The sequence below is a fragment of the Procambarus clarkii genome, chromosome 19 (genome assembly GCF_040958095.1).
Source record: "Procambarus clarkii isolate CNS0578487 chromosome 19, FALCON_Pclarkii_2.0, whole genome shotgun sequence".
Lineage (NCBI taxonomy): Eukaryota > Metazoa > Arthropoda > Malacostraca > Decapoda > Cambaridae > Procambarus > Procambarus clarkii.
In genome coordinates, this window is record NC_091168.1 from 10,348,084 (window position 1) to 10,358,654 (window position 10,571).

The 10,571-nt window shown below is 36.7% G+C and overlaps 1 protein-coding gene across 5 annotated transcripts in view; it reads right to left on the minus strand.

The window, feature by feature from the left end:
- LOC123757626 (maltase A2) overlaps positions 1–10,240 on the minus strand; it is a 443,152-nt gene extending 432,912 nt beyond the window's left edge. For 3 of the 5 annotated variants that reach the window (XM_069326926.1, XM_045741456.2, XM_069326922.1), the window contains exon 1: positions 10,039–10,114. The gene's annotated coding sequence lies outside the window, so the exon portion shown is untranslated. The other 2 variants (XM_069326925.1, XM_069326923.1) reach the window with 2 other exon arrangements.
- Between the last annotated feature and the right edge of the window lie 331 nt (positions 10,241–10,571).

Sequence of the window (10,571 nt, forward strand, 5' to 3'; positions counted from 1 at the left end):
TCAGATGAGGTGAGGGCGGGAGGGAGTGACAGCCAGTGGCGGGCTGCCACTAGCTGCCACTGCCACTGCCACTCAGCATACCAGCTTAGTGGTTCGTTATGGTGAACACAAATGTAGATACTATATAATGTGTATATATAGTGTAATAACAGCAAAAGGAGTGTGAGGACATGCCATCTTGGTGAGGGAGTTGGCAACATCTACATGATTTATCAGTATGGTAGGAGTGGCCACTATGCTCTTTAGGCACTATACCAGCTTAGATGAACAGTTATGGTGAACAGAACATGTAGGTACTTATATAAAATGTCAGTATATAGTGAGTAAAAGCAAGAACAGTATGGTGGGAGGAGGATGTGGGTGAGTGAGGAGTCACTGAGGGAGGGAGTGGCAGTGAGAGGCTGACTGGCAGATGTGGTGGCCACACCTCACTGCTTTTTGACTTGCAATATCAACTTAGTGGTTTGTTATGGTGAACAAAACATGCAGATACGTATATATAACCTGTGTATATAGTGTAATAACCGACAAAGAATTTGTTTATTGCTTTATGAACACAATAATTGAATCAATAATATGCACACTATAATTTTGAGTACAGCGATGATTCACACATTTTATTATATAAATATATCACACTACACACTATTGAATAATATTATAGCAAAAAAAAAGAAAAATCAGAGTTATTGAAATAATTAGGTAATTATCTCTTTGTGGCCACTCCTGCCTGACAGCGGGGGCTGAGCAGGCCGCCTTGGACGCACACTGATTCAGTGCCTCTTTTTTGCCAGACTTCCCCAACCTATAGCGTGAAAAATATGCCATTTACGATTTTTTTATTATTTTTTTCCGCGATCAGAGAACACAAATTAACAGTATTGCGCCCCAGGCGTGCACTCCACGCATGCACGAAGTAGGCCTAGCGGTGCGGGCGGGTGCTCGGCAACACTAAATGTGTATACTCATTTCAGTTTTCTCACCTCAATTCTTGTGCTACGTCGCTCGCTTTGGTATCATTGTGTTCACAATAGAATTCCCTACAGGTGTATATGCATATACTGTAAGGTCCAAAAACCAAGCTTGACTCCCCACAGCAAGGCCTAAAGTCGGGAAAAGTTACCCGTCAGCGCACAAAATCAATAAAATGTGTATACTCGTTTCAGTTTTCTCACCCTAATTCTCGTGCTACTTCATTCATTTTGGTATCAATGTTTTCGCAATTAAATTCCCTGCAGGTGTATATGCATATATTGTCCAAAAGACCAGTGTGACTCCTTTAGCAAAGCCTAAAGTTACCCATGAACGAGAACCAATTATCACACCCGCAACCTAATGTGTATATTCGTTCAGTTTGATAACATTAATTTTCGTGTTACGTTGCTCGTTTTGGTATCAAATTGTTCACACTATAAAGGCGCGTATTTTAAAACTAGTCCAATAATAATAGAGCAATAACTGGAATTTTAACAAATATTTTAATTTTGGACGCTCATCATCACAAAATTATTTATATCTTTCCAGTGTTCTGACATAAAATTTTGTGTTACATCATTAATTTTAGTATCAAATTGTTTGCAATGTAAAGGCATGCATTTTTAAAACTAGTCCCATAATAATAGCATAATAAATAGAATTTTAACAAATATTTTTCAATTTTGACCAAAAATGTTTTTAGAATCTTTCAAGTGTTCTGACATCAAGTTTTGTGTTACATCTTTCATATTGATATCAAATTGTACACACTCTAAAGGTGCTTCTTTCGAAACTATGCCAAAGTCGATCGGATAGAAAATGAATTTTATACAAATATTTTTCGTATTGGACGCGAGCAGTGTCCAAAGCTAGGACACGAGAGAAAAAAAGTGGACATGAGGGGTTTCCAAAGAGAGCGATAGTGTTAACAGGTTTAGAAGAATTTTTTTTTATGAGCCTGTGGGTGACAATGGCTAAATAGCCCTTACCAACACAAGGGTTAAAGCTTCTTTTTTAAATGTAGGGAATATGACCCCTAAATATCAATGACTTAAGCCCATTAAAAAAAAATCAACTGGAGCTCTGAGGAGACTTGAACCTCGCAACTGAGAGACTCCCAGCTGTTGACACTAACCACTGGACCACCTTGACTTGCTATGAGTTATACAACCAGATTTCTACTGAAATCACTTGGGGGTTATTCATAAAACCAACGCATCCTCCGAATAGACAGTATGTTTTAATACTATATGTAATAAGTACATTTCCTGGCTGTCCTACATAGTACATAATTACACTTATGGGACTGTTATATTTACCTCCCCATATATTCTCCTCATTTTCTGTTAAGACACTCAAAATTTTAGGATGAAGTTTTCATGTTTAATTTTTGTGTTTTCATACACAAGTTTTAAATATAAAGAATATCTTTTTCAGTTTTATTAAACAATAGAGATTTTAAACAAAATTTGAAAATATCCTGAGTTACTTTATAATTATTGAAAGATTTTAGTTTTGTTTTATTAGTTTTATAAAACTGTAATATCAATATAGCTGTAGGTTAAGTACTAGCTGTAATTAAGAAGCAATAAAATGCTTGTCCTCATACATTAAGAAGTGTATGAGGACAGGTTATTCAGGTTAGGTCATGGTTTTCTATTCAGCTTTTCAGGTAAACTCTAACATTCACAATATTTTGGTGCAATTCTGGCAATTTAGTGTATTTATGTACTAAGCCTGTAGTTCGGATTGTACTTATTACATTTAGTATTAAAATGTACTGTCTATTCGGAGGAGGGGCTGCATAAAACTTGGACTGGCTTCAGTAGAAGCCACCAGACTTCCTGTGATTTCAGTATAACTATTTCAGTATGTGGTTGTATAACTTTTACTTTTTTTATTTTATTTATATATACAAGAGTTCTTACATTCTTGTAAAGCCATTAACACACATAGCATTTCGAGCAAGTCCTTAATCTTAATTCTCCCTAGAATAAGGCCCACTAAATCATTTAACAACCAGGTACCCATTCACTGGTGGATGAATAGAGGTGTACAGTTAAGGACTGGCGTCTAATCAATCCTCCCCGGTCAGGATACGAACCCAGACGAAATTGCTCGCAAAGTGCGGGGCGAGTGTGTTACCACTGCGCCACGGGAACTTATACCAAGTCAGGGTGGTCTAGTGGTTAACATCAGTGGCTGGGAGTCTCGGTTTGATAATCGAAGCTTATCGAAACTTGCCACTCTCAAAAGAAAACCAGACACACAATTTCTTCCACTGGCCCAATAACTTTACCATAACTAATTGTTTCTACAGGTAAAGATATTATACAGTATTATATTTTATAATTAACTCTAGAAAGCAGTCTTTAGCTCCTGAAACAGCATTGCTCTACAATAAATCACTGGAGCTCCAAGCCTTCCCAGATGCTCTTAAAAGGGCTAAAGTCATTCCAGTCTATAAGAGTGATCTCACTGAAATAAACAAAATTAGACCAATATCAGTCTTTCCCACCATGTCCAAAATCTTTGAGAAACTCATATACAAACAGCTCTATTCCTTTCTCAATAAGCACAATATACTCATTTCTAACCAATATGGCTTCAGGGCCCATAAAAGCACTAATGATACTCTTATAAAAATTATTAACCAAATACATGCAGCTCTTGACAAAAATGAGTACTCCATAGGTCTGTTTGTTGACCTACATATGCTTTTGACACTGTTAACCACAATAACCTTCTTCTCAAACTCCAACACTATGGAGTCTGTGGTCACTTCCTTCAGTACTTGCAATCTTATCTCAGTGACAGGTAGCAGTATGTTTCAGCGAATGAGGCTACTTCTCCCAGTCTCCCAATTAACATTAGTGTTCTGCAGGGTAGCATACTTGGTCAACTCCTTTTTCTCATGTATATCAATGATTTTTCAAATACAACTCAACATATGAAGCCAATTCTATTTGCTGATGATACAGCCTTCATTTATAGGTCATTTGTGGTTGACTGCTAACAAACTTACTTTAAACATTGACAAGACTTTTACATTTTGTTTGTTAACAAGTCCAAAAATCAAATTGATCTAAGAATTAACAATATCCAAATTGTGAGTAGAGTAGATGGGAAGTTCCTAGGTGTTTACATTGACAATAAACTAAATTTTCATTGCCATATACAAGATATTATCAAAAAAGGTTTCTAAAACAGTAGACATTCTCCCCAAAGTTAGTTACTATATTCCTCACCCTGCCCAAGTTACTCTGTATAACGGCATTCACTTTTTTATCCATATCTCACCTATGGGTAACTGTATGTGCCTGGGGATCCACAACCCTTAACTACCTCCAACTTCTAATTACTCAACAAAAATCAGCAATTAGAACAATCACAAATTCCAGTCCCAGACACCACTCTGCTCCCTTACTGAAATCCTTGAACGTGTTAAATATTAAATCTCTGCACTTACTCTCAAGTGTTCACTATATCTATGACACTCTGAATTGCAATGCCAATCCTGACCTTTAGCGCTTCCTAGAAGGTTAGGATTGGCATTGCAATTCAGAGTGTTATAGATATAGAGAACACTTGAGAGTATGTATGTAGACTTAATATTTAACATGTTCAAGGATTTCAGTAAGGGAGCAGAGTGGTGTCTGAGACTGGAATTTGTGATTGTTCTAATTGCTGATTTTTGTTGAGTAATTAGGGGTTGGAGGTACTTAAGGGTGCTGGATCCCCAGGCACATATACCATAGGTAAGATATGGATAAAAAAAGTGAATGCCGTTAGAACTCGCGGTCACCACATGAGAAACAAATATCTCTCAGATATTCCTAGAATGAGATTCGATCAAAGCAGAAATGCAACGCAAATCAAGGGTCTCAAATTGTGGGATGACCTTCCATATGTAATTAAAAGCTGTACGTCTCCCAACCAGTTTAAAAGAGAGACTAAGAAATATTTACTTAATATCATGTAATTATTATCAGGGGGGAAGTATTAATTTCATAGATGCCGGAGCTCTAGTTGGCCTGACAAAAGCCTGTCATTTCCAATCCTGTTTCTATATACATCACACGATTAGGTATTTCATGTTTGTACTCACTAATTATCATAAAATATAATTATCAAACAAATAAAGAAAAAACATCAATCATGAATTTATCAATTAAAAAACTCAAACACTTAATGCCCACAAAATACAACCAGTGAGAAGTTTCACAAAAGTTTCCACAAAGGGTCAAGTGTGAGATGTTTTGGGGGAAGTGAAGCAACTCTTGTCCTGATGTCATGTGCCACAGCCATGATATGGCATATGGCTCAAGATTCCATTGAACTAGAGGAGGTTCATGCAGTTTTAACAAACGTAAGTGCTGAAACATGATTTATGAGAATTCTTGAGGAGGATGTTTGTTAATTATCAGGTTCATGTGACTGAACCCCCTCTCACACTCAGCAGTACTAATAGGAATAACTTGTAAACAGGTTAGAGGCACATTCAGATAGTTCCTTTTGATCTAGATGTGATCAACTGTAAACTGAGTACAATTTGTCCATAAATGCTTGAAAATTATGAATTCCATGAACTTCTCTCACTGAATCACTTACTGCAAGTTCTAATCTGTGATTAAGACAGTGCCAGATTATTATATCAGGGTAATGTTCTTTGAAAACTGTTGCAACGTCAGATTTGACACCAAGCATGACACTTGCCCCATCACTAGCAAATGCTGCAAGGCTCTGTTTCACATATAAGTCATCAAACCCATGATAATTGAGACAGTTCAATAGATACCTAGCAATAGTTGCTGCTTTCTGATTGGGAAGTTCAATTACATCTAAGAACATGAAATGGAGATTACCTTTCTTATCACTTTCACATTTCAAGTAAACTATCAAAGTTGTTTTAATGCTCAGGCTTGTTGATTCATGAATGAGAACAGAAATTTTGCAATTTATCTGCTTGATATGCTGGCAACTTTTATTTTCATATTAATGGCTATGTGATTAATTATCTCTGTGGCACTAGTGTGGGAATGCAGTCCTATTACAATGTCAACACCATTTTGCTTTTGAAGTTGCAACAAGCCAGAGTGATCATTCCATCATCCATCTTGCAGAGGTGCTGGAGCGGCGCTCCAGCGAGCTCCAGCAGTACTGTACCACTGATTATTATCCTATAATCAGTTCCATGCAACTAGTTTCACTCACATTTTCCCTTATAATAAATTATTTTTGTGTTACTCTTGTCTTAAATTTGTATTTACTGAGTATTATGTACTTTCTGCATGTACTGTCGTCTAACTTCTTGTATTTCTTTATTAAAGTGATTACTCATGTCCTTTATGTTCCTTATTCATTTTCAATGTTGGTCCCATTGACCTTATCTTACTATATTAGTTTATGTTCTGTTATGTTCCAAACAAAATGTTACGAGAAAGAGTCCAGTTACTTTTCTTAACTACAATGCACCCTGTATTTCTTTTCTGTTACTACTGTAAATAAACTACAGTACAGTACTGTACTATTGCTACTACTACTGACTCCATATTGTACTAGTCTTGCCTCTCATCCTTATGTGTCACCTTTTGTGCATTCATTTGTTATTTTCTATAAACATTCTCACTTTGTTTGCTTATTTCTTCTTTAGTATTAAGTGCCTTACCCCTTCACACATTTGTTAATTTTTTTTGTCTATTTTTATGTTTTTGCCCAAAACGCTTTGCATAACAGTGGCTTCATTGATTATGTAACTCCTGTCCCCACAACATGTACATTACTCCTATGTCCTGTGTACACATTCTTTTGAATAAACATTGCAATGTATTGTTTCTAAGGATATATGAGACACTATACATAATTTTTTGCTTTCAAAATTAAAACTACCGGTAACTATATGAACTTCATAAAACCAAAACCATCCACTTTTTCCCTAAGCGTAAAATTTTGTTTATGGACATGTTCACATGCTAAATATCTTGGGAACTAAATTAATAATTTAGGAGTTATGGCTTTCAAACTTTTCCAGAGAAATCAAAATTTGGAGGGAAGATCTAAAGGCAAATATGTACATTATTTTGGGAAATCCGTTATACAGAGGTCTGGAATTTTAAGGTTGTAGTACATATACATCACACAAATACTGTATATCACTATTGCCAAGTCACATAATAATACCAAGTCACATTCCAGATTATAATTAAACCTCACTTTACACATAAGTGTACTGCACTATTTGTACTCAAGCTCTCAAGGGCACTGGACTGTTTGGACAAAAACCCTTGTAGCACTGCACTCTTTGGAGACGGTACTTTGGAGGCACTGCACTCTTTGTATGCGGGTCCTTGTGGAGTGTGTACTGCAGTGGACAGTGTAGTCAGTTCACAATTAAAAGCTCTAGATTTGATTATTGCACAGAACAGACACACTTGGACATGTTTCCTTTCATCTGATATCTTTGTTTATGTGGCAATACTGTAAATAGGTACCCAGGAGTTATGCAACTGTTGTGGGTTCCTTCCTGGGGAATGTCAGTCATATGCCTAGACTTGAGGGACCTCCATAAGCATAGCAGTCATCCTGTCCCAGATATTGGGAACTGGCAACAGAAAATCAGCGTTGATTTTAAAATTTCAGTTATATTATCCTACATTATAGTGTACTATATCCTTATACTGTACTATATCCTAACAGTGATCTGTCTCATGGGCTTATGTCCAATGAAGCCACATTACTCAAGTTAGATAAATAGATTGTTATTCAGACATTTGTTAAATTACTGATGAGAGGACTGGGCTTCCTACAATATGGTTTATTCAACATATCAGAGCAATGTTTACCCATATTATATATATAAAAAATAAACAATACTAGTCAATAATTTATTTATTTATTTATTTACAATAAGGTACAATGGGTTTGTGAGATTACATAATATTAGTATTTTTACAAGCTTGCAAAGCCATTAACATGCATAGCATTTTGGGCAGGTCCTTGATCTAACAGCTCAGGTAAGATGACTAGTTCATTTTACCTATTCAGAAATAAGTGCTTAAATCAGAAACAAAAGATTGGGCTTTATTAAAAAAAATTAGGCTAGGCTACCTAATAGACCCAAAGAATTACCAAAAGACAATCAAATAACCCAATCCAGCTTAAATAAGTGCACTGTGAACCTAGAGAGGTACAGTATTACCTAACTATAGTATGATGAATGATGAATTCATCACTGTTGTTAAAAAAAAATCAATTTTGCTAGAAATCACCTACTTAAAATTATGTTAGATTAAGGACCTGCCCGAAGTGCTATGTGTGCTAGTGGCTTTACAACAATGTAAAAACAGCAATGCTATGTACTCTCATAAACCCAAAGTACTTTCTTGTACTGTATATAAATAAATAAATAAATAAATAAATAAATAAATAAATAAATAAATCATTCAGATAAGTATTGTTTGGTCAGGCCAATAACTGAGTAGGTGACCCTGTGGAGAGTCTGATATTTTACTAGAGACCTTTGGTAAAGCTAACAGGACTCCAGACCCCACCAATGGTGTGACCTGAATGTTACAAACAAATACAAATATTTATTCAGGTAAAGTATATACATACAAGGTGAGATACAAAAGTTGATGGATTTATAGATAGAGCTAGTACACACAATGCCTAAACCACTATTACGCAAAGTGTTTCGGGCAGGAAAAACACTAAGACTAAAACTTAATACTAATTGATATTAAAGTATAAATTGTGTCTAGAAACAATAAAAAAAAATGAGAAAAAAAGGGGGGGGGAACATGGCAGATAAAAAAGCAAAAATACAATTTGGTCAACAAATAGCATTGTTTAAAATTGTAGACATGGGTAGACATTTAGGGGTGAGGTAGTTTACATTGAGTTAATTAGGTAGTACTTAGTTTTTATCTTAAACTGGTTGGGAGAGGTACAGTTTTTAACATAATTGGGAAGGTCATTCCACATTCGAGGTCCCTTGATTGGTAAAGCATTTCTACTTTGACTAAGTCGTACTCTTGGAATATCAAATAGGTATTTGTTTCTGGTGTGGTGCTCATGGGATCTGTTACAACCTTCTAGGAAGCTTTTTAAGGTCAGGATTGACATTACAGTTCAGCGTTTTATATATATGAAACACACATGAGAGGATGTGCAGTGACTTAATATCTAACATATTCAGAGATTTGAGTAGGGGTACCAAGTGATGTCTGGGGCCAGAGTTAGAGATTATCCTAATAGCAGCTTTGTGTTGAGTAATTAGAGGACGTAAATGATTTTGGGTAGTAGAGCCCCAAGCACAAATACCATAGTTGAGATAAGGATAGATGAGAGAGTAATAGTGTCACCAGGGCAGGGCATTCAGCCGTTCAGCCAAGGGGTGACCGCAGCCTGGTTATATATACAATAATAATGTTAAATCGTGGGATTAAGGTAGGTTTTAAAATTTGTTGGCAAACCATCTTGGGTCCAAAGTGACCTGCACTCATCCTGACTCATCCTGACTCATCCTGGGGCAGCACAGACACCAGTACCTGGACTGGTGGTACTCTTATCTTGCCACACTCAATAAACTAGGAATAAACTGCCAATGTATATAACAGGCTCATCAGTGTTGTAACTGGCATACCTAAAGGAATGCTGCTGGGGTTTTAGGCCAATTAACATGCTCTTTACCTTTCCACCAGTTCACAAGATGGGTAGGCCTATGGAGTTCACAATATATTAATTTAAGTTAGGCCCTAACACGTGTCGCTCACAATTATTAGTATGTCTATTTTCATGAACATATAACATACTCTCAAGTTTGTGTGGTGTATATACACACACATATATATAAATACATATATGTATCGGGAGACACAAGCGTCAACTCTGATGACATATTATTGTAATACAAGTTACGTGCACTTTTACAGCTTTCTAAGTATATAATTGAATATGGTACACGTTTACAAGTGTGGTGGTGCAGGAGGTGTGTGGCAGCGCGGGGTAATATGCCAGTGTGCACCGCCACGCCAAAATACGCCATATATAAATAGTACTGACCAGCGGGTCTCTGCTCCCAGCCACAGCTCCTTCCGCCTCACCTGCCTCCCCCTCACTCCCCTCACCTGCCTCCCCCTCACTCCCCTCACCTGGCTCCCTCACTCCCCTCACCTGGCTCCCTCACTCCCCTCACCTGGCTCCCTCACTCCCCTCTCCTGGCTCCCTCACTCCCCTCACCTGCCGACGGGGACTGGTCAAATCGACTACTGCCGTTTCGTATACCGTCGGTTAACACCAGAAACAAGTTCTTTCACTAACAAGTTTTGTATATAGTAACTCTTTCGTATAAACATATGCGCTCGTTGGTGTTCGCTGCTGTTCTCGTCTTACAAGACACTATTAGTAAAGTAAAGTAAAGTAAATTTTATTCAGGAAAGTACATACATAGTTGATTCATAAACATAATGTTGGATTTATAGACAGAGTTAGTACATAAAATATCTAAAGCCACTAGTACGCATAGCGTTTCGGGCAATTATTATTACCAAAATTAGTAATTAATATTACCAAAATTATTATTTTACCAAATATAT